This window comes from Phyllobates terribilis, unplaced genomic scaffold (genome assembly GCF_046119375.1).
Source record: "Phyllobates terribilis strain yellow unplaced genomic scaffold, ASM4611937v1 Scaffold_1__5_contigs__length_1240528914, whole genome shotgun sequence".
In the NCBI taxonomy this organism is placed as follows: Eukaryota; Metazoa; Chordata; class Amphibia; order Anura; family Dendrobatidae; genus Phyllobates; species Phyllobates terribilis.
In genome coordinates, this window is record NW_027362761.1 from 489,486,499 (window position 1) to 489,513,991 (window position 27,493).

The 27,493-nt window shown below is 45.4% G+C and overlaps 1 protein-coding gene across 4 annotated transcripts in view; it reads right to left on the reverse strand.

The window, feature by feature from the left end:
* Nucleotides 1–27,493, reverse strand: part of FAM169A (family with sequence similarity 169 member A) — a 165,217-nt gene that overhangs the window by 125,439 nt on the left and 12,285 nt on the right. The window contains exon 2 of one of the 4 annotated variants that reach the window (XM_073679929.1): nt 14,990–15,147. The exons of the other annotated variants lie outside the window; for them this stretch is intronic. The gene's annotated coding sequence lies outside the window, so the exon portion shown is untranslated. The remainder of the gene's footprint in view (nt 1–14,989; nt 15,148–27,493) is intronic. 4 annotated transcript variants of the gene reach the window in all.

Below are 27,493 nucleotides of genomic sequence, written 5' to 3' on the forward strand. Positions count from 1 at the left end.
AAAAAAGGGGGGGCCTAAAGGGGGGGTACTGTAGCGTCGGCGTCCCTGCCTCCTGCTAGGCAGGGACGCTGTTCCCCTCACCTCTCCGCTCCGTGCCCGGCGTCCTCCTCCCGCTCTGCTGGCAGCGCGCGCTGCTTCCCGGCCACCGTGCTTAGGGCGCGCACGCGCGCTCCCCCTCTCTTAAAGGGGCCGCGCGCGCCGTCCTAAGGAGTCCCCGGTCAATGGCCGGAGGACCTCACCATATATAAGGCACCTCCTCCAAAATGGAGGTGCCCGAGCAATGTTGTTGCAAAGCCTTCACTCTGCTCCAGCCCTCAGGTCTCGTTACCAGTTACCTGCCAGTCACCTGCCAGATTCCTGCTTGTTACCTGCCAGTCACCTGCCAGATTCCTGCTTGAAACCTGCCTGATATCCGCTTACCTGCTTGCAAGCCTGTGGTCCGACGGTCTGCCTTCCGGCACCTGTCAGTCTGTCTATGGACCAGCCTGCCCGCTCACCTGGGAGCGCTCACCTGCTACCTGCCTGCTAGCCTATCTGGAGGCTCTGCCGTCACTTGCCGTGACCACCTGCCTGTCCAGAGATTCTTACCCGCTCACCTGGGAGCGCTCACCTGCTACCTGCCTGCTTGCCTACCTGGAGGCTCTGCCGTCACTTGCCGTGACCACCTGCCTGTCCAGAGACTCTTACCCGCTCACCTGGGAGCGCTCACCTGCTACCTGCCTGCTTGCCTACCTGGAGGCTCTGCCGTCACTTGCCGTGACCACCTGCCTGTCCAGAGACTCCTGCCCGCTCACCTGGGAGCGCTCACCTGCTACCTGCCTGCTAGCCTACCAGGAGGACCTGCCGTCACTTGCCGTGACCACCTGCCCGTCCAGAGACTCTTGCCCGCTCACCTGGGAGCGACCACCTGCTACCTGTCTGCTAGTCTACCCAGAGACTGTCCCTGTCACTTGCCATGACTACCTGCCCTTCTACCCAGAGACTGTCCCTGTTACTTGCCGTGACTACCTGCCCTTCTACCCAGAGACTGTCCCTGTCACTTGCCGTGACTACCTGCCCCTCTTCCCTGGGAGCCACCCGCTTCCTTACAAGGACCGCCCCCTTGTATAGTTGCTCAGAGGTTCCGCCTCCCAGACCCGTTACACCATGTATCCTTTATAAACAATACTGGACTGATTCAGACATTACCCGCCGTCCAGATGAACATCTTAGTATCTATGCCAGCAATGGTCAGCCCTTGACTCAGGTGGGGTATAAAGAGGTGACCATAAAAGTTGACTGAGTAGAACTGCCATCGCAAGGAATAATTATTGTTGATATTAATCGCCGAGAAAGTCATCCTATGATAACTATAGGCACCAATGTGATAGAGAGTTGTCTTGGGGAAATTATTCTTTTGTTGCAGCAGGTCGCAGAGACTGCCAGTTCCAGTCAGCAGCGAGTTCTGCAGAAGGAGATCAGAGCCCTGATGAAAAGACAACAGGTAGAGCTGTCTGGTGGAGAAGTTGGCAGTGTCAGGATGAGTGATCCATTCCCCATTGCAATGACCCCTAGGAGTGAAATGTTAATATGGTGTCGGGCAGCAATAGGTCTCAGGGGTCAAGATTATCAGGCCCTGGTAGAACCCGTGTACTCTGATAGTAGGCCCACCATCTTGACAGCCAGGGGAGTAGTCGATGTCCGCAAGGGAAAAGTACCGATACGCAACCTGAATTGTGGGAAGAAAGAGGTCCATTTACCCCGGTATGCTACCCTTGCTAAGCTGTTCACTGTCAGTAACAATGCAATAAAGGCAGTGGAACTCTTGCCTCCATCCAAACCGGCGGAGGATAACGGCTCCAAGGGGCAGATGGAGGATTGGTGTCAGAAGCTACAAGTAGGCACTGACGCCACCCCTTTGCACCACAAGCATGGAGTATACCGGGTGGTCCAAGAGTATGAGCGAGTCTTCAGCAAACATCCACTAGACTTTGAGCAGGTAAAAGGGGTCCAACATCATATCCCCACAGGAGATCATCTGTCAATTAAAGAGAGGTACGGGCCTGTACCCCCAGCTCACTATCAATGTGCCAAAGGAAAGTTACGGGAGATGAAGGAGGCTGGGGTGATCAGAGATAGTTGTAGCCCCTGGGCAGCAACATTAGTTCTCGTCAGAAAGAAAGATGGTACAATGAGGATGTGTGTTGATTACAGGCAGATTAACCACATTACACATAAGGACGCCTACCCATTACCCAGAATTGAGGAATCATTAGCTGCACTAAGATCTGCTAATTATTTCTCCACTTTGGATCTCACCAGTGGGTACTGGCTGGTTCCTGTGGCAGAGGCGGACAGAGAAAAGACCGCGTTTACAACACCAATGGGCCTCAGCGAGTTCAACTGCATGCCATTCGGGCCCTGCAACGCCCCAGGAACCTTCCAGCGGTTAATGGAGTGTTGTCTAGGACACAAAAACTTCAAAACCGTCCTCTTGTACCTAGATGACGTAATCGTTTACTCAAAGACATATGAAGACCACCTGGAGCACCTGATTGAGGTGTTCGAAGCCCTATCTGGTTATGGCCTGAAAGTAAAGCCGTCCAAGTGCCACCTGTTGAAGCCCAAGGTGCAGTACCTAGGTCATGTGGTAAGCACCGAAGGTGTAGCACCAGACCCTGAAAAAGTCACTGTGATCAATGACTAGCCAAGACCCTCCACTATCAAGGAAGTGCGGCAGTTCCTTGGGCTGGTAGGCTACTACAGGAGATTCATCAAGGGTTTCACCAAGATAGCGGCACCCATGCAGGACCTCTTAGTGCGCCAGTCCAGGAAGGCCAAGAACCCGAAACCTCCGTTCAAATGGGGTAAACCGGAAGACGAATCTTTCACTCGACTGAAAATGGCTCTTACTGGAGACGAAGTCCTGGCCTACCCCGACTATGGCCAACCAATTGTACTCCATACGGAAGCCAGCAACGTGGGATTGGGAGCAGTGCTCTCCCAGGTACAGCAGGGCAGAGAGAGAGTGATTGCCTACGCCAGCAGGAAGCTCCGTCCTACGGAAACGAACCCTGACAACTATAGTTCCTTCAAGTTGGAGTTTTTAGCCATAGTATAGGCTGTAACAGAGCGCTTCAACATTACCTCGCCTCCTCCAGATTTACAGTCTTCAAGGACAACAACCCACTGACGCACCTGGAGACTGCAAAGCTTGGTGCCCTAGAGCAACGATGGATGGTCCGGCTGTCTAACTACAAGTTTACCATCAAGTATCGGGCGGGGCATAAAAACACTGATGCTGATGCGCTGTCCAGGATGCCCAACTTGCCAGATAGGGGAGAAGACCCGGAAGATCTGGAGGAGATAGAGCTACCAGCTTTCCATCGTCATGACGTGACCCAGTGCTCCCACTGTGTGTGGGACAAGCGCTCTGCCAACAGAGTGGCCACGTTCAACCCATTGCCCCACCATGGATGGGCAGAGACGCAGGATAGCGACCCGGCTGTCCGCCTGGTAAAGGAGTTGCTGACACAAGCTGACTCGCACCCTGATGCAGATGCTCCACAGGAGGCCCAACAGTTGTGGAAGGAGAAGGGCAAACTGTTCATCTACGAGGGAAAGCTGTGTCGAAGACGTATCAACTCCCGGACACACGAACTGGTCTGGCAGGTGGTAGTCCCGAGGCGGGATGCGCCAATGGTCTTAGAAGCGTACCACGATGGAGCAGGACACTTCGGGTGGAAGAACTTGGAAGTCCTGCTACGTGAGCGATTCTACTGGGTTGGCATGAGGAAAGAAATCGAGAGATGGTGTCAAGAATGTGGTCCATGCAACCTGAGACGGATAGACCGTGACAGCCAGAGGGCTCCCCTGCAGCCTATAATCACAAAACAACCACTTGAACTGGTAGCCTTGGACCACGTGAAGCTAGCCCCAAGCCGGTCAGGCTATGTCTACGCTCTCACCATAGTAGACCACTACTCCCGATTCCTTGTAGTAGTGCCAGTGAAAGATCAGACAGCTCAGACGGCAGCCAAAGCGTTTCAACAACACTTTTGTCGCCCGCACGGTTACCCAGAATGAGTGCTTACCGACCAAGGTCCAGCCTTTGAAACAGAAGTGTTCCAGGAATTCTGTAACTTGTACGGCTGCAAGAAAATAAGGACGACGTCCGTATCATCCTCAGACCAACGGGTTGTGTGAGAAGATGAATCAGGTGGTGATAGACCTGTTGAAGAACGCAGCCTGTGGCCAGAGAAGTTACCAGATTTGGTGGACCTATATAACCACATCCCGGTGAACTCCACCAACTGTACACCCGCTTACCTGATAAGAGGGAGACCTGGTAAGCTACCCATCGACTTAGACATGGGAGTCTTAACACCTGAGACGACATCACCAGATGCAGACTGGGATAAGGAGTGGCAGCAACAATACCGCAAGGTGCAAGAATGCGTGGAAAGAAGTTTGTCCCAGGCGAGACAGAAGCAGGAGAAAACTTACAATCAGCACGCACCTGCAGTTCCCTTATCACCTGGAGAACAGGTACTTAAGAGGAAGAGATGAGTCCATAAATTAGATGACCAGTGGGAGGATGAGCCATACACCGTCCTACCCTCGAATTACGATAACACCAAAGTGTGTCTCATCAGTAAAGATGGAGGGAAAACTTCAGCAGCAGTCTCAAGAGACCACTTGAAGATATGTCCTGAACGGTTGAAACACAAAGAAGAAGACCAAGACAGCCCTCAGCCCACAGAAGAGGTGGAAGAAACGGTCCAGACAGTCCTTGGAGCATTTCCCCGGTCTTGGACGCAGGTGAACAGAGCAATTGTGGTACCGGTCCTGACCTTTCTCCAAGCGGCCTCACCGGAAGCTGCAGAAGCTCCAGAACATCTGGAAGACCAGTCGGCCTCAAAGACAGATGCTTCATCAGCAGCAGATCAGGAGAATCTACCCTCTGCTAGCAGTGAACCTGTCGTACCCAGGGTGAGTCAAAGAATTCGTAAGAGATTACCCAGCCTACCGGTGTTACCTCAGACTACCCGTAGTGTAGTTCACACTGAACACACCAGGGGTAGACACTAGGGACTAGGGTAGGTCAGTGACAACAAATGTACTATGTAGATCGACCCGGAGTACTAAAGGTCAGCTCCCTGCCCGCTGGAGGAGCTAAAGTGTAAGAGAACTAAAGAGTATATTATAAATAGTTGTAATCGTTAAATAATGCTAGAAATATATATTTGTTAAATTTATGGACAATTGGACCACAGGACTAGGTGTGGTCAGGACAGTGCTAGATATAGTTACTAATTGGCCTAGAAAATAAACTGCAGGCGTGGCTGAAGACGAGGCCCACAGAAAGAGTGCCCGGAAGCCACGCCCAGGGACGATACACAAAGTGGGTTGATGCGGTTCCCACCAGCCAAATTGCAGTTACCCGGATTGTGGCGTAAAGACTAAGCGCCGCAGTGAGTGCTGTACATTTTAGCTTGGGTTTTTGTAGTTTTTGCTTTTTGAGATTTTGTAAACTGTTTGTAATGTGAATTGTTATTGTTGATTGTTAATTTTAAAAAGGTATCCTCAGTCCGGGAGTACTGAAGTTAACTAGGGGGGAACGTGGCACCCCAGGAGTCCGGTTGCCACAGTGGCATTGCCTCCCTCACAAGGGGTGATGCCATGCCTGGAAGCAAGCAGGGATCCCCTAATCAAGTTTTGCTAGCATGCAACACTTCCTGGCTCCAGACCAGCAAGGGGAGCTCTTCCCCTTAGCAAATGGGATCTGGAGGCGAGGTTAGTTAGTGTGAGGAGAGCAGACAGGAGTTGAGGTCAGGACGTCGACGAGGAAAGACCTAGGGAGTGGAGCTTCACGGCAATTCACCCCAGAAGGAAGTGCAGAAGAACCGGACACCGGAGTCCGAAGTTGTGGGGCACTGAAGGCCCAGCAGCAGAAACCGGAGGGCAGGAGACTGCAGGTCTCATGGCCCCATCAGACGCCCGGAGGCTCAGCAGCACATAGGGCCCAGCACCGCCACGTGGGAGCGACACTCCAGGAAGGCCCGAGCTGCCTACTATACGGGTGAGCACAAAGACGTTTTACTCAGGGACGAGGGCCTCAGTGTAACATCCCTGGCGGCGTGCTTGCATAGTGCACCACCTCCCACTATGCAAGACCGCAATCTTACCTGTCAGTCCAGCCTGCAAATCGTGCTCCAGTTCATGCTGTGTGCATGTCTCTTGACTGACTGCTTAGGGCGGCGGCCCAGTTACTTCCTGATTCTTATAGCTGCTGTGGGCGCACCCCTAATGTGTCTCCAGCCTATTGCTGTGAGTCACTGGATATTTAAACCCCCTCCACCCAGAAGGAGGGGCCTGAGCAACACCTTCACTCAGTTAGTCTTTGCTACTGAATTGCCAGGTCCTGTCCTGTTTCTAGTCTGTTTCCGCCACTCTGGGGGCTGCATACAAGACCTGTTATCTCTGACTTCTAGTCTGTTTCCGCCACTCTGGGGGCTGCATACCCAGACCTGTTATCTCTGACTTCTAGTCTGTTCCCTCCACTCTGGGGGCTGTATACCCAGGCCTGTTACCTGTGACTTTTAATCTGTTTCCGCCACTCTGGGGGCTGTATACCCAGGCTCGTTCTTGTATCTCATTGCAGTAGCAGTTCCTGTCTGAACTGTATCCTAGCCTGTTACCTGTTTGTCTCTATGTCCGTACCTTCCCTTTTCCTGCAGTATCTGAACCTGCACCTAACTGCAACTTGTTGTCTCTGTACTCCTGTTTGTGAGTTTTGTATCCACCCGCTACTTCATAGGAAGTACATTGTGTGTATCTGGTTCTGCTTATCCCTTTTCCCTTCCTCCGTATCTTCCTCCTGTGTTCTAGCCATCTTCCTGTATTTTCCAGTCTGTTCCATGTGAACAGAGCCCTGTCCTCTCTGCCTTGTCCACCACACCTGCGGTTTCGCTCCGCTTTGTCTTGCCCACCGCTCTGGCGGTTTCTCTCTGCTCTGACTTGCCCACCGCTTCGGCGGCTTCCTTCTGTTCTGTCTTGCCCACCGCACCAGCGGTTTCTCTCTGCTCTGACTAGCCCACCGCTCCGGCGGCTTCTCTCTGCTCTGCCTTGCCCACCGCTCCGGCGGCTTCTCTCTGCTCTGCCTTGTCCACCGCTCCGGTGGTTCCTCTCTGCTCTGCCTTGTCCACCGCACCTGCGGTTTCTCTCTGCTCTGCCTTGTCCACCGCTCCGGCGGTTCCGCTCTGCTCTGCCTTGCCCACCGCACCTACGGTTTTCGCTCCGCTCTGCTTGCTCACCGCACCAGCAGTTCCTCTCTGCTCTGCCTTGTCCTCCGCTCCGGCGGTTTCGCTTTACTCTGCTTGCCTACCGCATCTGCGGCTCTGTACCTGTCTCCCAGTCTGTACTGGACCTTATCCAGCCTGCGCTCCAACCCGCTAGTACCTCCCTATCTGCACTCCAGCCGTGCTTGCCAGTATCTCCCTGTCTGCACTCCAGCCGTGCTTGCCAGTGCCCACCTGTCTGCATACCAGCCATGCTTGCCAGTGCCCACCTGTCGGCATACCAGCCGTACTTACCAGTACCCACCTGTCTGCATACCAGCCGTACTTGCCAATACCCACCTGCCTGTATGCCAGTCTAACCTGCCTGTTCCTGCATTCCCCGGTGTGGGTCAACAACTGTGACCGGGGTCTGACCTGGAGTCGCACCTGGTCTCTCTGCTCGGTTCCCCCTTGGTCCACGGAGTCGACTAAGCCTCCGTGAAACCTTGGCGGATCGGGTTGATACTTAGTTATGCCCCTCCAGGCACTCCTCGGTTCATGGTACAGTGGGATCACTAATCACGCTCATGCCATTCAGTTGGAGCGCGAACGTAACACTCAGCATAGCTATACGCAGCAGGGCCAAAGAGGTAGCGCAAAGGGAAGGCCTACAACTTCACCTGGCTAGGTGGATCCCACAACTTGCTTCCAGGTCGCCCGGACCTCTACTACCAGCTAGTACCCGTGCCCCGGTCTGCCTAACCACCGCAAGTAAAGATAAGAGGAAACCGCCATTAAGTTGTGGAATGATTATTAACTGCACCATCCCCTGCACTACACTGCACCACAACTGCAACAGCAACGTCTACACTGCCCTGGAGCTAAGCTCTACCTGTAGAGAGCTAAACCAACTCTGCTGCATTAACAACAGCTCCAGAGGACCTGCTCCGCAGCGGCGGCTCCAAATAGCCGCATACCACAGGTGGAGTCACGAACTGAATATAAGAACTTTAATTCCCCTGTAAATATCCCCTTTTTACTGACCGCCCTGGGTCACGGACCGGGTCACTGCCACCGTGACATCTCCTCTAGCAACGACCGGCCCGGCACCGAGTACCCCACGGCCCAGGGGGCGCGTCATATACATATATATATAGAGATATATATGTATTATATATATACATATTTATATATGTATTGAAGAATATTTCCTTAGAATACAATGTGTAAATGACCTAGACAATTCCCCTATGTAAAAGACCATGTTAAAATCGCATTGCATACGGATGTCACACAGATGCTAGGTGAGAAAATCGCATAGCACTCGCATGAAAATTGCATGCCACTCGTCCGATTTTTCGGTCCAGATATTGGAAAGTTTTTTTTCTCACATATGGGTATGATCCCTTTAAAGGGAATCTGTCAGCAGGTTTTTACTACCTCATCTGAGAACAGTCTGATGCAGGCAAAGAGAAGCTGAATCCAACGATGTATCACCTAGATTACAGGGTGCAGCCATTCTGACACAGAGTTTTTAGATTTAGCAATGCAGCAGAGCTGAGAAAGCTAACCTCGCCCACACCAATCTCTCTGTGTACATAGTCTATAGACAGTGAGCTGCATATCACAGAAGGGGGCAACTGGCCTGCCCAGCTAGTCACAGCAATGATAATCATCAGGTGATAAAACCTTCAATGTAAGTAAGCGACAGCACACAGCTTGACATGTGACACATTGTTGAATTCTGTGTTTTAACCCCTACCTCATGTTGTCCTCAGATTACATAGCAAAAACCTGCTGACATGTTCCCTTTAAAGCCTCCCATCACATAAAACCTGAAAATTCAAGTTTAAAGGGGTGTTCTGATCATCAATCTTCAGGGACGCGCCACTCCCTTATCTACCAGCTTTCTGCTTGCTTGGGAATGATGCCCTCCTGATCGACCGATAGTTTGAACCAGCAGTATGATTGCATTGCTGGCCCAAAGTATGCACTCTCCTATGCTACAAGCAGAAGCATCTTTTCCTCTCAGCATTGGAGGAGCGCTGGGACACTAAAGCCCCCCAGATCTAGCCTGCTTTAGGGCAGTGCATGCAAGCTCTGAGCGAAAAGCTTGGAAACGCTGCATTCCTTGCTTAGGAAACCGGCCACTTCTGGTAAACTGCAGCAGTTGCCGGTAACCTAAGAAATTAGTAATAAAAATAAATGTAAATATCCCTCCTTTCTTGAGAAAAATGAAGATTTTTAAATTAAATTGCTAAGTTGCTTATTTTTTAAGTACTTTGCAACCGTAACTATCTATGATGTTGAGAAACTCCGTTAAAGGAGTTCTCTAGCCTAAGGGTGTAAGTCTGCAGTCACTCTATGTGACTACAGACTTGTGAATCCTCACATTGCGCACACTGTGCGCTGTAAGGATTCTCCGAGAGCGGTGAGCGTGTGACCACAAGTATGTGATTTGCATACATGCGGTCACGTGAAGACTAGATGGGTGCTGCATCGCTCAATGCAATGTATTGAGTGAGGCCGAACACGTCTAGTCGGAATGAAGCTGGAAGTATACAAATTGGATATTTGTGGTCACATTACCACCTGCTCCTGGTGCCGGCACTAGAGAATCCTTACAGCTCGCAGTGAGCGCAATGTGAGGATTTACAAGTCTGCAGTCAAGTGACTACAGAATTGTATCCCAAGGCAGACAACCCTGTTCACTTCAACTCACTCTATTCTTTCTCACTTTGTATTATTTCATGTCTTCAAGAGACCTGTAGGCAACGATTTTGATGGCTGCTTGATAGAGTCCATAGCTGAGATTTGTCTGCAAGATTGGCATAAAGGGAACAAGGGGCTCACTGGGGAACTTCTTTGCCTAACAAAATATTTTCTCCTATAAGGCAACAGAAAGACTTCCTGACCCTAGAAAACGATATTATAAGCTAGAAAAACAAGACACAATGCATTTTCAGCTTCCAAAACCAGAATAAGACACCTAATTATGATGCTTCTGTTGTGGACATCTTATAAATAAATCACAGCCAATATTATTTACAAGTTGGAAAAAATTAACCCCTTCACTACCTGGGGATTTATAGTTTTGTGTTGTTTTTTTTTTCGTTTTAATTTTTTCCTCCTCCTTTTCCAAGAGCCATAACTTTTTTTTATTTTTCTGGCCATATAGCCATATGAAGGCTTGTTTTTTTGATGCTGTACTTTTGAATGATATCATTCATTTTACTATATTATGTGCTGGGAAAGGGAAAAAATTGCAAGTGCGTTTAAATTGCAAAAATAAAGTGTAACACCACAATTGTTTGTTTGTTTTTTTATTTACTATGTTCACTAAATGGTAAAACTGACCAGGCAATATGTTTCTCCAGGTCAGTACGAGTACACAGATACCAAACATGTATAGGTTTTTTTTATTTAGGTGGTTAAAAAAATAGAAAATTTGTAAAAAAAATAAAATAATAATTTTGCTTTTTTCACCATTTTCCGAGACAAGTAACGTTACCATTTTTCAGGATCTGTGGCCGGGTGATGGCTTACTTTTTGAGCCCTGGGCTCACATTTTTATTGATACTATCTAGGGGTAGATACGATGTTTTGATCGCTTCTTATTGCATTTTATTGCGATGTTGCGGTGGCCAAAAAATCATAATTTTGGCGTTTTCATTTTCTTTCTCGTTACGCCGTTTACTGATCGGATTAATTTATTTTATATTTTGATAGATCGGACATTTCTGAACGAAACACCAAATATGTTATTTTTTTTAATTGTTTTATTTTTAATGGGGCAAAAGGGGGGTGATTTGAACTTTTGTGTTTTTTTTTTTAAAAAATGTCATATTTTTAAAAACTTTTTTTTTTTACTTTTTACTTTTCTTAATAGTCCTCTTAGGAAATTTGAAACTGCGATCGTCTGATCACCTGTGCTATATATAGCAGTACTTCAGCCCTGCTATGTATAGCGTAAATCACGATCTCCTATGAATACCGGCCACGGTTATATCAGAAGCAGACCCCGGGTTATCATGACAAACCATCTGTGCCCCTAGATCCCATGACGGGGCGCCGATAGGTGGGATGAATGACGAGCTTCCGGCTGGCGCATGATAAATGCTGCTGTCAGTGATTGTCAGCATTTAACTGGTCGACAGCAGTATTTAACTTGTTGACAGCGGCATTTAACTGGTTAGCAGCTGTTAGAGGCACTTGATGGCATCAAAGGCGGGGACACTACTCTTGATGTACAAGTTCGTCAAAGGTAGTAAAGGGGATAAAATAAATAATAATGATTATAGTAATATTTGTCTACAGCTAAAATACAGGCATGAAAACATCAGCAGCATTTACTACGAATTGTAAAATGATAATAGTCACAGTCACCATATTCTGCATGATCTCCTCCAGACATGTAGGATACTTGGCTTGACGAAGTTGTCTGGGACTAAAATATTAATTAATGTAGGTCATAAATATACATTTGATTGGAGTCCAACGCCCAGCACCTCCTACCCATCAGCTGATATCTGGTGCCATGGCCACTCGAAGATCATCAAGTATGGAGCCAGAACACTGTGTAGTAGTCGTTCTCGGGTACTGCAGCTCAGATCTCGTCCATTTCAATGGGATCAGAGTTGCTGTACCTGAGAATGGCTACTACACAGTTTACAGAGATGGGGTGTTCCGGCTCCATACGTGGTGATCTTACAGTTTGCAGTTCTCATTTTGACTTTTGAGCATAATAATGGACTGAAACTTAGGGTTCTGCAAAAATTGGGTAAAGGGTCGCTCCTCTTGTAAAAACAGTATGTCCCCCCACATTCTGGCGTTGTCAGTACTGATTGGATATACTGTGTAGAATGGCTCACCACCCCCAATCTGGTCACACCCAGTTCTCAATTTATTTAAAATTTCTAGTAGGAATAACAAGAGAAAAACACAACACAATGTTCTAAAAAAAATGTCCAGAATTTTTTCACCATGGGGAATACAATTATTTTGTGAATCAGACAAGTCAAGAGTTCAAGGAGTCCTCTTAAATATATAATGATATTTGAAGACAACCCCGTTATCTCCACTTGGGTGTTATCAATGAGAACAGAGAAAAGGGACTTTTTTATCGCCTAATTTATTGTTTCTGTATGATAAAACAGTAGGTAAGGGAGCCCGATGTGACACTTGTTCTGCTCACTGTAACCACTTCTCTGCTGTCAACATTTCCAGAGTTAATCTGACGGCCACTAACGTAATCCTGCTTATCCGTATCAAGTCAGCAGGCGTATACTGACCTACATTACAGCAGCAGCCCGAGCCTAGGGAATTTTTCAATAAAACTGGATTACAAACCAACCGACAGGAGGAAACTCCCTGTTTGTATGTCATACAATTCTTAGTAGTACATGAATGGGAGAAAAGCTTTCTACTTATCCTTTCAATGTTATTTTCAATCTTTGTGCAATTTTTATTTTTTTTTAAAAATTGTATTTATTGTGATTCTTGGAATATTGTATGTGCTGTAGACCGGAACTTATTCTGTAAACCCACACAAATACAATATATACCACCACACAACCGTCATAGACAAAATCCTAGAAGAGGTCAAAGTGCCAATCAAAAATAACGTGTAGCCAACTGTATCTATATTTTACTTTGGTTTAGGCTTCATTGTGGCTAGTGCATAGGGCTAGATATATTACTGGTGCATTATCCAAACAGTATGGCAGTCTCAGATTCATTAATAGGGTGTGCAACCTATTAGTCAATTCTCCATTGACTAAAATCAAGTCAAACCTGGCAATGACTCATTTATCAAAGCTTTTCAGCAATGATAGCATTATACCTCAGGGATCATGCTCACATTTTCACTTAGTTTGAGATATACTAAGACAGTGTCGGACTTGGGTGCTAAGGGCCAGACAGTAACATTGAATCTGGGGGTTACTTTTCAGCTGCATGCAAATATTACATTACCCTCATTCACAAATTAACCTCTACTACTCTATAATAATATATGGTTTAGCTTGTTAAATGAATGATGAGATACTGAGATATCTGTACACAGAGCACAATTATATTGTGCCAACTACTACACATATAGAAGAGTGGGGGCCTACCAGGGGATTTACCTGTTCTTCTGAGGGCCAGTCCGAGCCTGTACAAAGGTCTTGCTGAGCTCAGTATTCTTTCCGCTCCAGTGCCATCTAATAGAATGAATTCCCAATGTTTCCAGAAGCTACATCTACCCAGTCTACATTTACCTTGAGTATTTAGTGCACGTACATTAGATTAGCTAGAGCATTATGAGAGAATTAAGTAAGACAGCTACATAGAAAATGAGGTAAAATTAAGGACTCCCTCCTAAATCTCTGACAATGCAGGTCATATTGTCCCCATGGAAGCCTATGGTCCCATTCACAAATCCTTATTTTTAGCAGATGCCCAAATTTGGTTCGACCTGTGGACCAAACGACACGTGAACGACACGTGAATGAATGGGTCCGTGATGTAACTAACAGCATACTGTTATGTTATCTGTGTTTTATCCACAAGTTGTTGTTGGAAAACATTAATGTTTGAATTCGGCCATACTTGGATTCTAATGTATAAATCTGCTTGGAATGTCTTTCTAGACTTTAATTTCTGTGATCTCCGACAATCTCCAGGTCATCATAAATAATAGCCATCAAAGCAAATATTTTACTTGAGCTGTAGACACATCAAAGCTTATATCTGCCCGCTGCATAAAGCCTGAGGTTCTGAAAATTTTAGGAGTGGTTGAAAATGTATGAGTCTAAAAATACTGAAGTGATGTCACAATCGATTACCAGAAACCTACTGATTTGACTTAAATTCATGAGATTGTCTCAATATGACATTTTTTATGCAACTACATCTAATCAGTCTTGTACTCGATGCAGTGTGACGATACCGTGGAAAACGGTATTTTATCTATTGTGCTAACACACGTTATACTATGAATAAGAACACACAGTTCGAAACGCGTCAGTAGCATGCTGTTTAACATGCACTCTTAGTCGATTGTGAGAAATGTGCACTACAAATGTTTGTTGTTGTTGTCGTTAATAACATAACGATCATATGTAATACACAATCATTTTCTTTTATTACAATCCTTCACAATTTTTAAGAATTTTTGAGCAATTTTAGCTTTGTACTGATAGTTCAGCAATCATCAAGGAACTACGTTATGGATCCCCTCTGGTGGCACAATGACAAGTAACACATAAAAGGTAATTTATCATGCAAGGTCATTTTTGAAGTGACTTTTGCCATTACAAGCAAAGAATCGCATGTTGTTTGATAAATTTGGCGCATCTATAGATTTAACACATCTATGTAGAGTTTTTTTTATCCACTTCCCCCTACCAAGAGAAGTGAGAATTGTGACTATTTTGTGAGTTTTTTAGAAAGCTGCCATTCATAAATCTGGCTTAGGCTATGTGCCCACAATGCAGAAATTAAGCAGAAATTTCCTGAGCATTTCTGCATCTCCTTGGCAGAAAAAATGCATGCGGATTTTACATGTGTTTTTTCTGCCAGGGATAAGCGTTTTTCAAGCGTTTTTGCATGCATTTCTGCATGCGTTTTTCAAGCGCTTTTCCAAGCGATGTTGCGCATCACTTGGAAAAGTGCTTGATAAGTTGGTCACACAATATAAATCCATGTAACTGTCATATCCCATTTTGGGATGTACTTTATATAATTACCTCTCACTGACTTTCTTTGCTGGCTATACTTCTATGTAGATGATAATAGGAGTTCCAGCTCCTCAACTGGAGTGTGACGCTAGTCATTACTCACGGAGAGTCCGTGAGGCAGAGAAGTCAGACGTTCCAGGGTCAGTACCAAGAGAGCACGTAGTAATCTAAGAAAAAAGACGAAGGCGTAAGTCAAGTCACAGTCCGGGGTCAGAAGAATACGAGAGAAATAGCGGATCTAAGCAAAGGGGCAAAAACAAACGGGCAGTCAGAACACGGTCCAAAGGTCAGGCAGCAGTAGATCAGAACTCACAGCACAGATATCAGGCAAACACACACCAGAGATCAGAAGCGATGACTGGCAGTGTTCTGGGCCAGACTGCTCACTTAAATAGCAGGCAATTACTAAGAACAGGGAGCACCTGTAGAAATCTCTGCACCTTCCAGTCTCAGAGAGGTCAATTAAGCTGTCAATCAAAGCACTGACAATATATCACTGAGCCCCAGGCACACTGAGCCGAGGATTCGTGACATAGAGATTATCTGCTTGATTAACCCCAGTTGCTTTTCCTGTGGTTTCACTGTGAGTCCTCCTCCTCAGCACCCTTCCCTCTCTTTTACATTTGGGGGCTGGGAGTTTTTTCACTTAGTCTGTTTATTTTTTGGTTCTCTGTAGTTCCCTCTGTCTATCCTGTGTGAACATGTTTAGTGTCTTACCCTGGGTTCTCGTGTCTCCCTGCACGCTCTCCTTTCCCTTTGTAAGATTTATGTTGAGGCCTCCCCTCTGGTTCCTCAGGAGGTGCAAAAAACCCCTCGCCGGCCTTTTAAGGAGCCAGGTCCAAGGAGGTATTTTTTAGTTGTGTAGTTAGGGACTTTCCTAGTCTGACAGAGACCAGTTGGGTGCAGGTACGGCGTCTCTCTTTGGAAGTCCCTTCCTTCTACCGTTACCCGTTGAGTGTGTGAACACATTCATAACACAATGTTATTAAACGTCACTGTGTTCTATGCATGTGTTTCTGGTCTGGTGCATGACCAGAACATCCACAGTACAGCAGTGAGGCAGAGTATGCATGCACCAAGCTGGGAACTCAAGATACTGTTACGTCCAGAAATATTTGAACAGTGACACAAGTTTTTGCATTTTAGCTGTTTACCAAAACATATTCAAGATACAGTTATATAATCAATATGAGCTTAGCAGTAAATGCAGACTCTCAGCTTAAATTTGAGGCTATTCACATCCTAATTGGAGTAAGGGTTTAGGAATTACAGCTCTTTAATATGTAGAGGCCTTTTTTCAAGGGATCAAAAGTAATTGGACAATTATCTCAAAAGCTCTTTAATTGGCTGCATGGGCTATTCCCTCATTAATCCATCATCACTTAAGGAGGTAAAAGGTCTGGAGCTAATTCTAGGTGTGGTATTTGCATTTGGAAACTGTTGTTGTGAACCCACAACATGAGGTCAAAGGATAGCACAATGAAAGAGAAACAGACCATCATTAGGTTGAAAAAAGAAATCCATCAGAGCTATAGCAGAAATGTTAGGAGTGGCCAAATCAACAGTTTGGTACATTCTGTAAAAAAAGATCACACTGGTGAGCTTTGGAACTCTAAGGCTGCGTGCCCAAGATCAGGAATAGCAGAATTTTGGACGTAGCTCACCTGAGCTGTGTCCAAAACGCTGCGTTCTACAGTACAAGCACAGTGGATGGGTTTTATAGAAATCCCATGCCTAATGTGCTTGTTTTTGATGCTGCGGAAACTCATCCGCGGCGCGGGTTTACAAGCTGCAGCGTTTCAATTTCTGTAGCGGAGATGTCAGTCTCCGTTGCATATTTTGACAGATTGAATGTCATTACATGCAGTGGATCCGCATGTACTGACAATACAAGTGCAGCATTAGAACGCAGTGCTTTGGACATAGTGAAGATACGCTACATCCAAAGCGCTGCTGGTTCCTGATCATGGGGACGTAGCCTAAAAGGCCTGGATGTCCACGGAAGACAACAGAGGTGGATGATCGCAGAATGCACAGCCAAAATCACAAAGATTCTGTCACTGTCCAAATATTTCTGCACCTAACTGTACATGTACAAGAATTTAGCACAGACCACAATGATACATCTCCATCAATACTGAAGGGACATCATTAGGAGGGGGTTGGTGTGGAGAGCTAGAACACTTGCTGGGACTTAGGCTACATTCACACATACATGTGAAATGTCCGAGTGCTGTCAGATGTTTTATCGACAGCACACGGACCCATAGAGTCTTATAGATCGCTTCAGACATTTGTGTAAATGATGGATCCAAGAATGAGTCCGGTGAATCTCAAAGCATGTCCTATTCTGCACCGATGTTGATAATTAGAATAGAATGTAAATGAAAAAAAATCAGTCAGCATACTGATATTCACACTGACATTCACAAGGACGCGTGAATGCACCCAAAGAAGCCGTCGGAGCAGCTCATTTAGATAGTAGAGCAAGGCTGATTCTTTCAACATCCCTAAATTGATTAGTGGCTACACAACAATGTTTTAACATGTATTAAATCCTCTATAAGACACTGTAGGTGGTTTACCGGTAATAAACCATCAGACAAACCCATTATAAATAATGACTATTAGTGAAGAGCTAATGTACAGTCCATCCACACATTCTTAATTGCTTTAATTTGATTATGTTTGAGGTGATTGCTTTGCACGTAAGTAAATTTGCTCTCAATGTGGAGTTCTTTTGCACACTGCTGTAGGTTTTCCTCCAAGATTGTATTGACTTTTCTGCATCCATTTATATCCTCTATCTTCACTTGCCTACCAGGACCTATTAAAATGCAGCTTTCTCTCACCATCATACTTATTGTGTGTTCTCAGGATGGCCTGTTTCAGCCAAATTTCCATCTATGGAACCTTATAGAATCCATTCCCCAAGTTTTAATAACTTTCTTTTTGGCTATCTGCACACAACAATTTTTTTGCTGAGTTTTGGGAACAAAAACTGTGCAGAAACTCCAAGTTTTGGAGGAGTTTTGCATTTCTGAGGAGAATTTGGAGAGTTTTCACTCAGTTTCTCCTCCAAAACTCCTCAAAAAACTCTGTGTGCACATAGCCTATTTGAGTGTTTTTTTCTCTATTTGCCAACATCAGCACAATTTGTACAGTATAAATCAGGTTCAACCAATAGGCGAACAGTGGAGGGGGGGGGCTGATTTTCAGGACAAAAAATGATCTTATGCACACACACAAAAAAAACATTGTCATATGAGCCCTGAACAATATTGTCAAAGAGCATGTCCACAGAGAATTCCAACTAATCATGTAAAAACAATGGCATCTCCGACTAATCACTTAGTGGAAAAACATACAAAATACATAAAAGAGCAAACAAGGCCTGGCATCTAAAACAAAGATCACACAAGGAGACCATAATATGTTTGATTTTCGGGTATATAATTTACACTATGTAGGTATTTTAATTGAATTACAAAGCCTGCAGTATTCATCCATCTGTGGTTGACTAACCAGTGTCAGCACATATCTGTCACCACATTTTCACCATTGTAAGTGATTTTGTCTGTCGTTGTTGCATCCATCACTGTGGATTTGGTATTTTTCTGTGTTTTTGTCTGTAATGGACGGGTAATTTTATTATATGTTATCATTTATGCCTGCAAACTTTGTATCTAGTATCTATTAAAAGTTATGTTTTAATGAACACTCACAAGTTGCTTATATACTATAATTTATTTCACCCGACAACCCATTTGAAGCCCATTTGTGACCATATTTCTGTTAATATTATTTAAGGGAAATTATTAAATCATTAGTGGGAGTCCCCAGATCTCTTAACCCCATCACAATGACATCAATAGATATTGCGTGAGTTATTTTCACTGTAGTAATTAAGAAATCGCTGCACCAGAGTTGTGCAATCTGCCCCTTCTCCAGCCCCAGCACCATCTGGGTTGTCTGATCTAAAACGAAAAGTCGGAAGTCACTGTGTGACTGCAGACTGATGAATCCCCCCAGCACACACACTGTGAGCTGCAAGGATTCACCGGTTTCTGGGCCAGGAACAGCGGTGATGTATGTGGTAATACTCGCGGACAGGCCATACCCACTAGATGCCCACGCCCACTGGATGGCCGCGTCACTAGATGGGGCGTGGCCTCATGCAATATAAGTGTATGGAGCGAGCCCGCGCCCACTAGACGGGCTCTGGCCAGGAATATGCATAACGCATGTATCACCACCATTCCTGGCTCAGAAATTATTATTATTTATTATTATAGCGCCATTTATTCCATGGCGCTTTACATGTAAAAGGGGTATACATAGCAGAAGCAATTACAATAATTTGAACAATACAAGTCAGCGGCTGGTACAAGAGGAGAGAGGACCCTGCCCACGAGGGCTAGACCTGGTCGTGCAGCGGTATGATGGAGCGGTGGTTACTGCAGGTTGTAGGCTTGTTGGAAGAGGTGGGTCTTTAGGTTTCTTTTGAAGATACAGTGCTGGCCAAAAGTATTGGCACCCCTGCAATTCTGTCAGATAATACTCAGTTTCTTCCTGAAAATGATTGCAATCACAAATTCTTTGGTATTATTATCTTCATTTAATTTGCTTGCAAGGAAAAAACACAAAAGAGAATGAAGCAAAAATCAAATCATTGATCATTTCACACAAAACTCAAAAAAAGGGCCGGACAAAAGTATTGGCACCCTCAGCCTAATACTTGGTTGCACAACCTTTAGCCAAAATAACTGCGAACAACCGCTTCCGGTAACCATCAATGAGTTTCTTACAATGCTCTGCTGGAATTGTAGACCATTCTTCTTTGGCAAACTGCTCCAGGTCCCTGATATTTGAAGGGTACCTTCTCCAAGCTGCCATTTTGAGATCTCTCCACAGGTGTTCTATGGGATTTAGGTCTGGACTCATTGCTGGCCACCTTAGAAGCCTCCAGTGCTTTCTCTAAAACCATTTTATAGTGCTTTTGGAAGTGTCTTTTGGGTCATTGTCCTGCTGGAAGACCCATGACCTCTGAGGGAGACCCAGCTTTCTCACACTGGGCCCTACATTATGCTGCAAAATTTGTTGGTAGTTTTCAGACTTCATAATGCCATGCACACGGTCAAGCAGTCCAGTGCCAGAGGCAGCAAAGCAACCCCAAAACATCAGGGAACCTCCGCTATGTTTGACTGTAGGGTCCGTGTTCTTTTCTTTGAATGCCTCTTTTTTTTTCCTGTACACTCTATGTTGATGCTTTTTCCCAAAAAGCTCTACTTTTGTCTTATCTGACCAGAGAACATTCTTCCAAAACGTTTTAGGCTTTCTCAGGTAAGTTTTGGCAAACTCCAGCCTGGCTTTTTTATGTCTCGGGGTAAGAAGTGGGGTCTTCCTGGGTATCCTACCATACAGTCCCTTTTCATTCAGACGTCGGCGGATAGTACGGGTTGACACTGTTGTACCCTCGGACTGCAGGGCAGCTTGAACTTGTTTGGATGTTAGTCGAGGTTCTTTATCCACCATCCGCACAATCTTGCGTTGAAATCTCTCGTCAATTTTTCTTTTCAGTCCACATCTAGGGAGGTTAGCCACAGTGCCATGGGCTTTAAACTTCTTGATGACATTGCGCTCGGAAGACACAGGAACATTCAGGTCTTTGGAGATGGACTTGTAGCCTTGAGATTGCTCATGCTTCCTCACAATTTGGTTTCTCAAGTCCTCAGACAGTTCTTTGGTCTTCTTTCTTTTCTCCATGCTCAATGTGGTACACACAAGGACACAGGACAGAAGTTGAGTCAACTTTAATCCATGTTAACTGGCTGTAAGTGTGATTTGGTTATTGCCAACACCTGTTAGGTGCCACAGGTAAGTTACAGGTGCTGTTAATTACACGAATTAGAGAAGCATCACGTGATTTTTCAAAGGGTGCCAATACTTTTGTCCACCCCCTTTTTTAGGTTTGGTGTGGAATTATAGCCAATTTGGCTTTAGGACAATTCTTTTTGTGTTTTTTTCATTGAAGACAAATTAAATGAAGAGAATAATACCAAAGAATTTGTGATTGCAATCATTTTCAGGAAGAAACTGAGTATTATCTGACAGAATTGCAGGGGTGCCAATACTTTTGGCCAGCACTGTAGGTCTGGACTCATTGCTGGCCACCTTAGAAGTCTCCAGTGCTTTCTCTAAAACCATTTTATAGTGCTTTTGGAAGTGTGTTTTGGGTCATTGTCCTGCTGGAAGACCCATGACCTCTGAGGGAGACCCAGCTTATTCACACTGGGCCCTACATTATGCTGCAAAATTTGTTGGTAGTCTTCAGACTTCATAATGCCATGCACACGGCCAAGCAGTCCAGTGCCAGAGGCAGCAAAGCAACCCCAAAACATCAAGGAACCTCCGCCATGTTTGACTGTAGAGACCGTGTTCTTTTCTTTGAATGCTTCTTTTTTTTTTCCTGTTTGTCTCTTTTGTCTCATCTGACCAGAGAACATTCTTCCAAAACGTTTTAGGCTTTCTCAGGTAAGTTTTGGCAAACTTCAGCCTGGCTTTTTTATGTCTCGGGGTAAGAAGTGGGGTCTTCCTGGGTATCCTACCATACAGTCCCATTTCATTCAGACGTCGACGGATAGTATGGGTTGACACTGTTGTACCCTCGGACTGCAGGACAGTTTGAACTTGTTTGGATGTTAGTCGAGGTTCTTTATCCACCATCCGCACAATCTTGCGTTTAAAATCTCTTGTCAATTTTTCTTTTCCGTCCACATCTAGGGAGGTTAGCCACAGTGCCATGGGCTTTAAACTTCTTGATGACACTGCGCACGGAAGACACAGGAACATTCAGGTCTTTGGAGATGGACTTGTAGCCTTGAGATTGCTCATGCTTCTTCACAATTTGGTTTCCTGTCTGTCCTCAGACAGTTCTTTGGTCTTCTTTCTTTTCTCCATGCTCAATGTGGTACACACAAGGACATAGGACAGAGGTTGAGTCAACTTTAATCCATGTTAACTGGCTGCAAGTGTGATTTAGTTATTGCCAACACCTGTTAGGTGCCACAGGTAAGTTACAGGTGCTGTTAATTACACGAATTAGAGAAGCATCACATGATTTTTCAAACGGTGCCAATACTTTTGTCCACCCCCTTTTTTAGGTTTGGTGTGGAATTATATCCAATTTGGCTTTAGGACAATTCTTTTTGTGTTTTTTTCATTGAAGACAAATTAAATGAAGAGAATAATACCAAAGAATTTGTGATTGCAATCATTTTCAGGAAGAAACTGAGTATTATCTGACAGAATTGCAGGGGTGCCAATACTTTTGGCCAGCACTGTATCCACGGTAGGCGAGAGTCTGATGTGTTGGGGTAGAGAGTTCCAGAGTAGGGGGGATGCACGGGAGAAATCTTGTATGCGATTGTGGGAAGAGGAGATAAGAGTGGAGTAGAGCAGGAGATCTTGTGAAGATCGGAGGTTGCGTGTAGGTAAGTACCGGGAGACTAGGCCGCAGATGTATGGAGGAGACAGTTTGTGGATGGCTTTGTATGCCATGGTTAGGGTTTTGAACTGGAGTCAATGGGTAATGGGTAGCCAGTGACGGGATTGACAGAGAGGAGGGGCCGGGGAATAGCGAGGGGACAGGTGGATTAGTCGGGCAGCAGAGTTTAGGATACATTGGAGGGGTGTGAGAGTGTTAGAGGGGAGGCCACAAAGCAGGAAGTGGCAGTAGTCGAGGTGGGAGATGATGAGGGAGTGCACTAGTGTTTTTGCAGATTCGTGGTTGAGGAATGTGCGGATCCAGGAGATATTTTTGAGTTGGAGTCGGCAGGAAGTGGAAAGGGCTTGAATATGTGGTTTGAAGGAGAGATTAGAGTCCAGGGTTACCCCGAGGCAGCCAGCTTGCGGGACTGGGGAGAGTGAGCAGCCATTGACTATGATGAATAGGTCAGATGAGGGGGTTGAGTGAGATGGTGGAAAGATGATGAATTCTGTTTTATCCATGTTAAGTTTTAGAAATCTGACAGAGAAGAAGGATGAAATAGCGGACAGACATTGTGGGATTCTGGTTAGTATGGAGGAGATATTGGGTCCAGAGAGGTAGATCGGTGTGTCATCAGCATAGTGGTGATACTGAAATCCATGCGACTCTATGAGCTGTCCGAGGCCAAAGGTGTAGATTGAGAAGAGCAGGGGTCCTAGGACTGAACCTTAGGGGACACCGACAGATAGGGGACGAGATGAGGAGGTGGTGTGTGAGTGGGAGACACTGAAGTCCGGTCTGTTACGTATGATGAGATCCAAGATAGGGCCAACTCTGCCATGCAGAGAGATGAGCGAGTCTGTAGTAAGAGGGAATGGTCCACTGTGTCAAAGGCAGATGATAGATCCAGGAGTAGGAAGACAGAGTAGTGTCACTTGGATTTGGAGGTTAGTATGTCATTAGTGACTTTAGTCAGGGCAGTTTCAGTGGAGTGATGCAGTCGGAAGCCAGAATGTAAGCGGTCAAAAAAGGGAGCATGAGGACAGGGAGGGAAGACAGTTCAAGGTGGGCGTGTTGTTCCAGTAGTTTTGAGGCATAGGGGAGAAGTGATATGGGGCGATAGCTAGTCAGAGACATGTTTGAAGCATAAAAGGAAGACACCAGTTGTTAGTGACAGGTTGAAAAGGTGGGTAAGGGTTGAGATGAAGACTGTGGTAAGGTTACGGATGAGGTAGGACAGGATTGGGTCAAGATCGCAGGTGGTGAGGTGTAGTTTGAAGAGTAAAGAGGAAACTTGATCTTCTGTAATGGTGGAGAAGCTGGTTTTGGAGGAGGAGGGTTGAGTAGATATTAGGAGGGAGTGTGGGGACTTTAGGCGAAAGCTTTGTCTGATGGTGTCAATTTTCTGGTTGAATAATGAGGCAAAGTCTTCGGCTGAGATGAGAGGCGAGGGAGGAGGCGCTGGGGGGAGGAGAGAATTGAAAGTGTTGAATAGCTGTTTAGGTTTGTGAGACAGGGAGGATATGAGAGATGAGAAGTATGTTTGTTTTGCTGCAGTGAGTGTGGACTTGAAAATAGTGAGGGACTGTTTGTGTTAGAACACTCCTGTTAGTTTTGCTATCTTGTGTTTTGCGGTCACGTGACCAGCTGCCTATATATTCCAGCTCCGCCCTTCTGGCTTTGCTGGACTTCAGTGTTTTTTGCCTGTCTCTCTAGCCAGGTGCTTCGGTGCCTATCTCTGTCTAGTTTGCTTGGTCCTCAGGGACCTCTAGTACTTTTTGTCAGTTTGTCTTTTTGCTCTGCAACAACTTCTGTTTAGGAGGTGTTCCATTTTTGTCCCAGTCCTTAGTTCTTTTAGGGACCCCTCCCTTTATTCTATAGGTCTCCGTTCAGACTAGCCGAGGACGAAGGCGGGTCTGTTCACAAGGAACAGGCTTCCCACTACATCGTAGGGATTCAGCTTAGTCTTATTGCAGGGACAGCTTTTCCCATTCTTTCCTTAGTTTATGTTGCAGATCATAACAGTAAGTCCAGCCCAAAAAAAAAAAACTAAAAGGAAAGAAATTCGGGGATCAATATGGTTTCCGTCCAGGAGTTGGCTCAACGCCTGCAGGGATTGTCTCTGGAGGTGGCCGAGCTTCAGCAACACGTGAGTAGCTGTCCTGGAGCGCATTTTGTGGAAAAGAAGGTAGGACTTCCTGATATTTTTTATGGTAAACAACAAGCTTTTTTTTCCTTTAAAAATGCTTGTTTGTTATATTTTCGTTTGAGACCGAGGTCCTCTGGGAATGAATCACAGCGCATTGGTTTTATTAAGTTACTTTTGCGCAAAGAACCACAGGGGTGGGCCTTTTCTCTCCAGCCTAATGATCCGTGTTTAAGGTCTGTTGAGGATTTTTTTTCTGCTATGGGGCTATTATATGACGATCCTGATCGAATCTCATCTGCTGAATCAGAACTTAAGACGTTTGAATCAGGGGTCAGATGATGTTGAAATTTATTGCACACACTTCAGGAGATGGGCTTCAGAAGTTAAGTGGAAGGATTCGGCGCTGAAAAGTTTATTTCTTGCTGGTCTGAGTGAAAGGGTTAAGGATTTGCTAATTGCATTCCCTGCACCTGAAACTCTGCAGGAAGCTATGCAGTTAGCTGTTCTGTGGACAGGAGAATAAGGTCCAGGGTCAATGATGTAAAAACTCCTATAACTTCAGGTCCTAGTTTCCAGAAAATCTGCTCTGACAGCGGAGAACCAGTGGAGGTTGGGGCGATGTCACTCCGCTCTCAAGAAAGAGATCGGAGATTCGTCGAAGGTTTGTGTATTTATTGTGGTAAAGATGATCATTTGATTAAGTATTGTGAGCACCGTTTAAGTAAAGAAAAAAAAAAGGTCAGTTACGCCTCTATAGCTTGTTTATGCTCTGCAGGAGTGTTCCTTTCTGGGTGTACTACTCTGTAGGGAGATTTGATTGAATTTCAGGTATTTGTGAATTGTGGTTCAACACTTAATGTGATGGATAAAGGGTTTTTGGAAAAACTTAAATTGAAATCCAAACCTTTGTCATCTCATATTTCTGTGGTTGCAATTGATAACACTCCTTGGAAATGTATTACTCACAAGACTGCTGCATTTCCTCTCACTATCAATAGTGTTCACCAAGAAATTTTGGACTTGGTTGTTTTGGATAATTTGCCCTCTCCAGTTGTTCTAGGATTGCCTTGGTTAAAACTGCACAATCCTTTGTTGGACTGGTCTACTAATGTGATTAAGTCTTGGAGTCCGAAGTGCTATGATAAATGTTGTAATGGTCGCATTGTGGCTGTGGAAAAAGGGGAATTACCAGTACCTATTCAAGACTTTTGGAGGGTTTTTTCGGAGGAGGAGTCGCAAGTTTTACCTCCTCATAGGGATTATGATTGCGCCATTGAGTTTGTTCCAGGTGCTACTCTTCCCACAAGTCGCTTGTTTAATCTTACTATCCCTGAAAGAAAGGCCTTGGAGGAGTACATAGAGACTAGCCTGGCAGCTAGTCACATTAGACCTTCTAAGTCACCTGTGGCAGTCGGATTCTTCTTTGTTAAAAAAAAGGACGGAGGTTTACGTCCATGTCTGGATTTTCGTGAAATTAATAAGATTACCGTACGCAATTCCTACCCATTGCCATTAATTCCTGACTTGTTTAACCAGTTAGTGGGAGCCAAGTGGTTCTCAAAAATTGATCTCCGAGGGGCTTACAATTTGTTACGCGTGAAGGAGGGTGATGAATGTAAAACTGCTTTTAACACTCCGGTAGGTCATTTTGAGAATCTGGTGATGCCCTTCGGTCTTACCAATGCACCTGCATATTTTCAGAACCTTATTAATGACATCCTGAGACCTTTGATTGGTAAGAATGTGGTTGTGTATTTGGATGACATTTTGATTTATTCACCAGATTTAGAGTCCCATTGGCAGAGTGTACGTGAAGTTTTGCAGTTATTGAGTGATAATTCACTCTTTGCTAAGCTGGAGAAGTGTGAATTCGCTGAGTAGAAAATTAGTTTTTTGGGCTACATTGTCTCCAGCGAGGGCTTTGAGATGGACCCTTTGAAGGTTCAGGCTGTGCAGGAATGGCCTAGGCCTATTGGTTTGAAATCTATACAGAGGTTTTTGGGTTTTGCAAATTATTACAGGAAATTCATTAAGAATTTTTCTGTAATTGTTAAACCTCTAACCGATCTCACCAGGAAAGGTGCGAATACAACCCAGTAGACTACTGAAGCCATTGAAGCGTCTGAGTATCTCAAAGAGAGGTTCAGTTCTGCCCCTATCCTTATACAGTCTGATGAGACCAAGCCTTTTTTGGTCGAGTTCGATGCTTCATCGGTGGAGGTCGGAGCAGTTTTGTCTCAGGAGAACAAGGGTGGAGTACATCCTTGTGCCTTTTTTTCGAAAAAATTTTTGGAAACCGAACTGAATTATGATGTTGGAAATCGGGAGTTGCTGGCTATTAAACTTGCGTTTGAACACTGGCGTCATTTTTTGGAAGGCGCTAGATTTCCTATTCAGGTTTTCACAGATCATAAGAATTTGATCTATCTGGATGCTGCCAAGCGCTTGAATGCCCGTCAAGCTAGGTGGGCACTTTTTTTTTCTCGGTTTCATTTTTCTGTTACCTATATCCCTGGTACTAAGAATGTTAAAGCCGATGCTTTATCTCGCAGCTTCTCTCCTACGGTCGGTACCGAGGAGGAGGAGAGCATTTTGCAGAAAGGAGTTGTGGTGGCGGCATTGGACTCCGATTTGGAGAATGGGATTCTGAATGCTCAAGATGATGCTCCATCTAACACTCCCCATGGGAGGTTGTTCGTGCCTAGAGCCTTTAGGAGAGATTTGTTTGTGGAGTATCATGAGTCTCGGTTGGCAGGTCATCCAGGAGTTTCGGAGACCAAGAGACTTATCAGTCGCAATTTTTGGTGGCCTGGATGGCAGAAGGAAGTCATCAAGTGTGTGCGTCAGTGTACTGTGTGTGCTAGGTCAAAGGCTT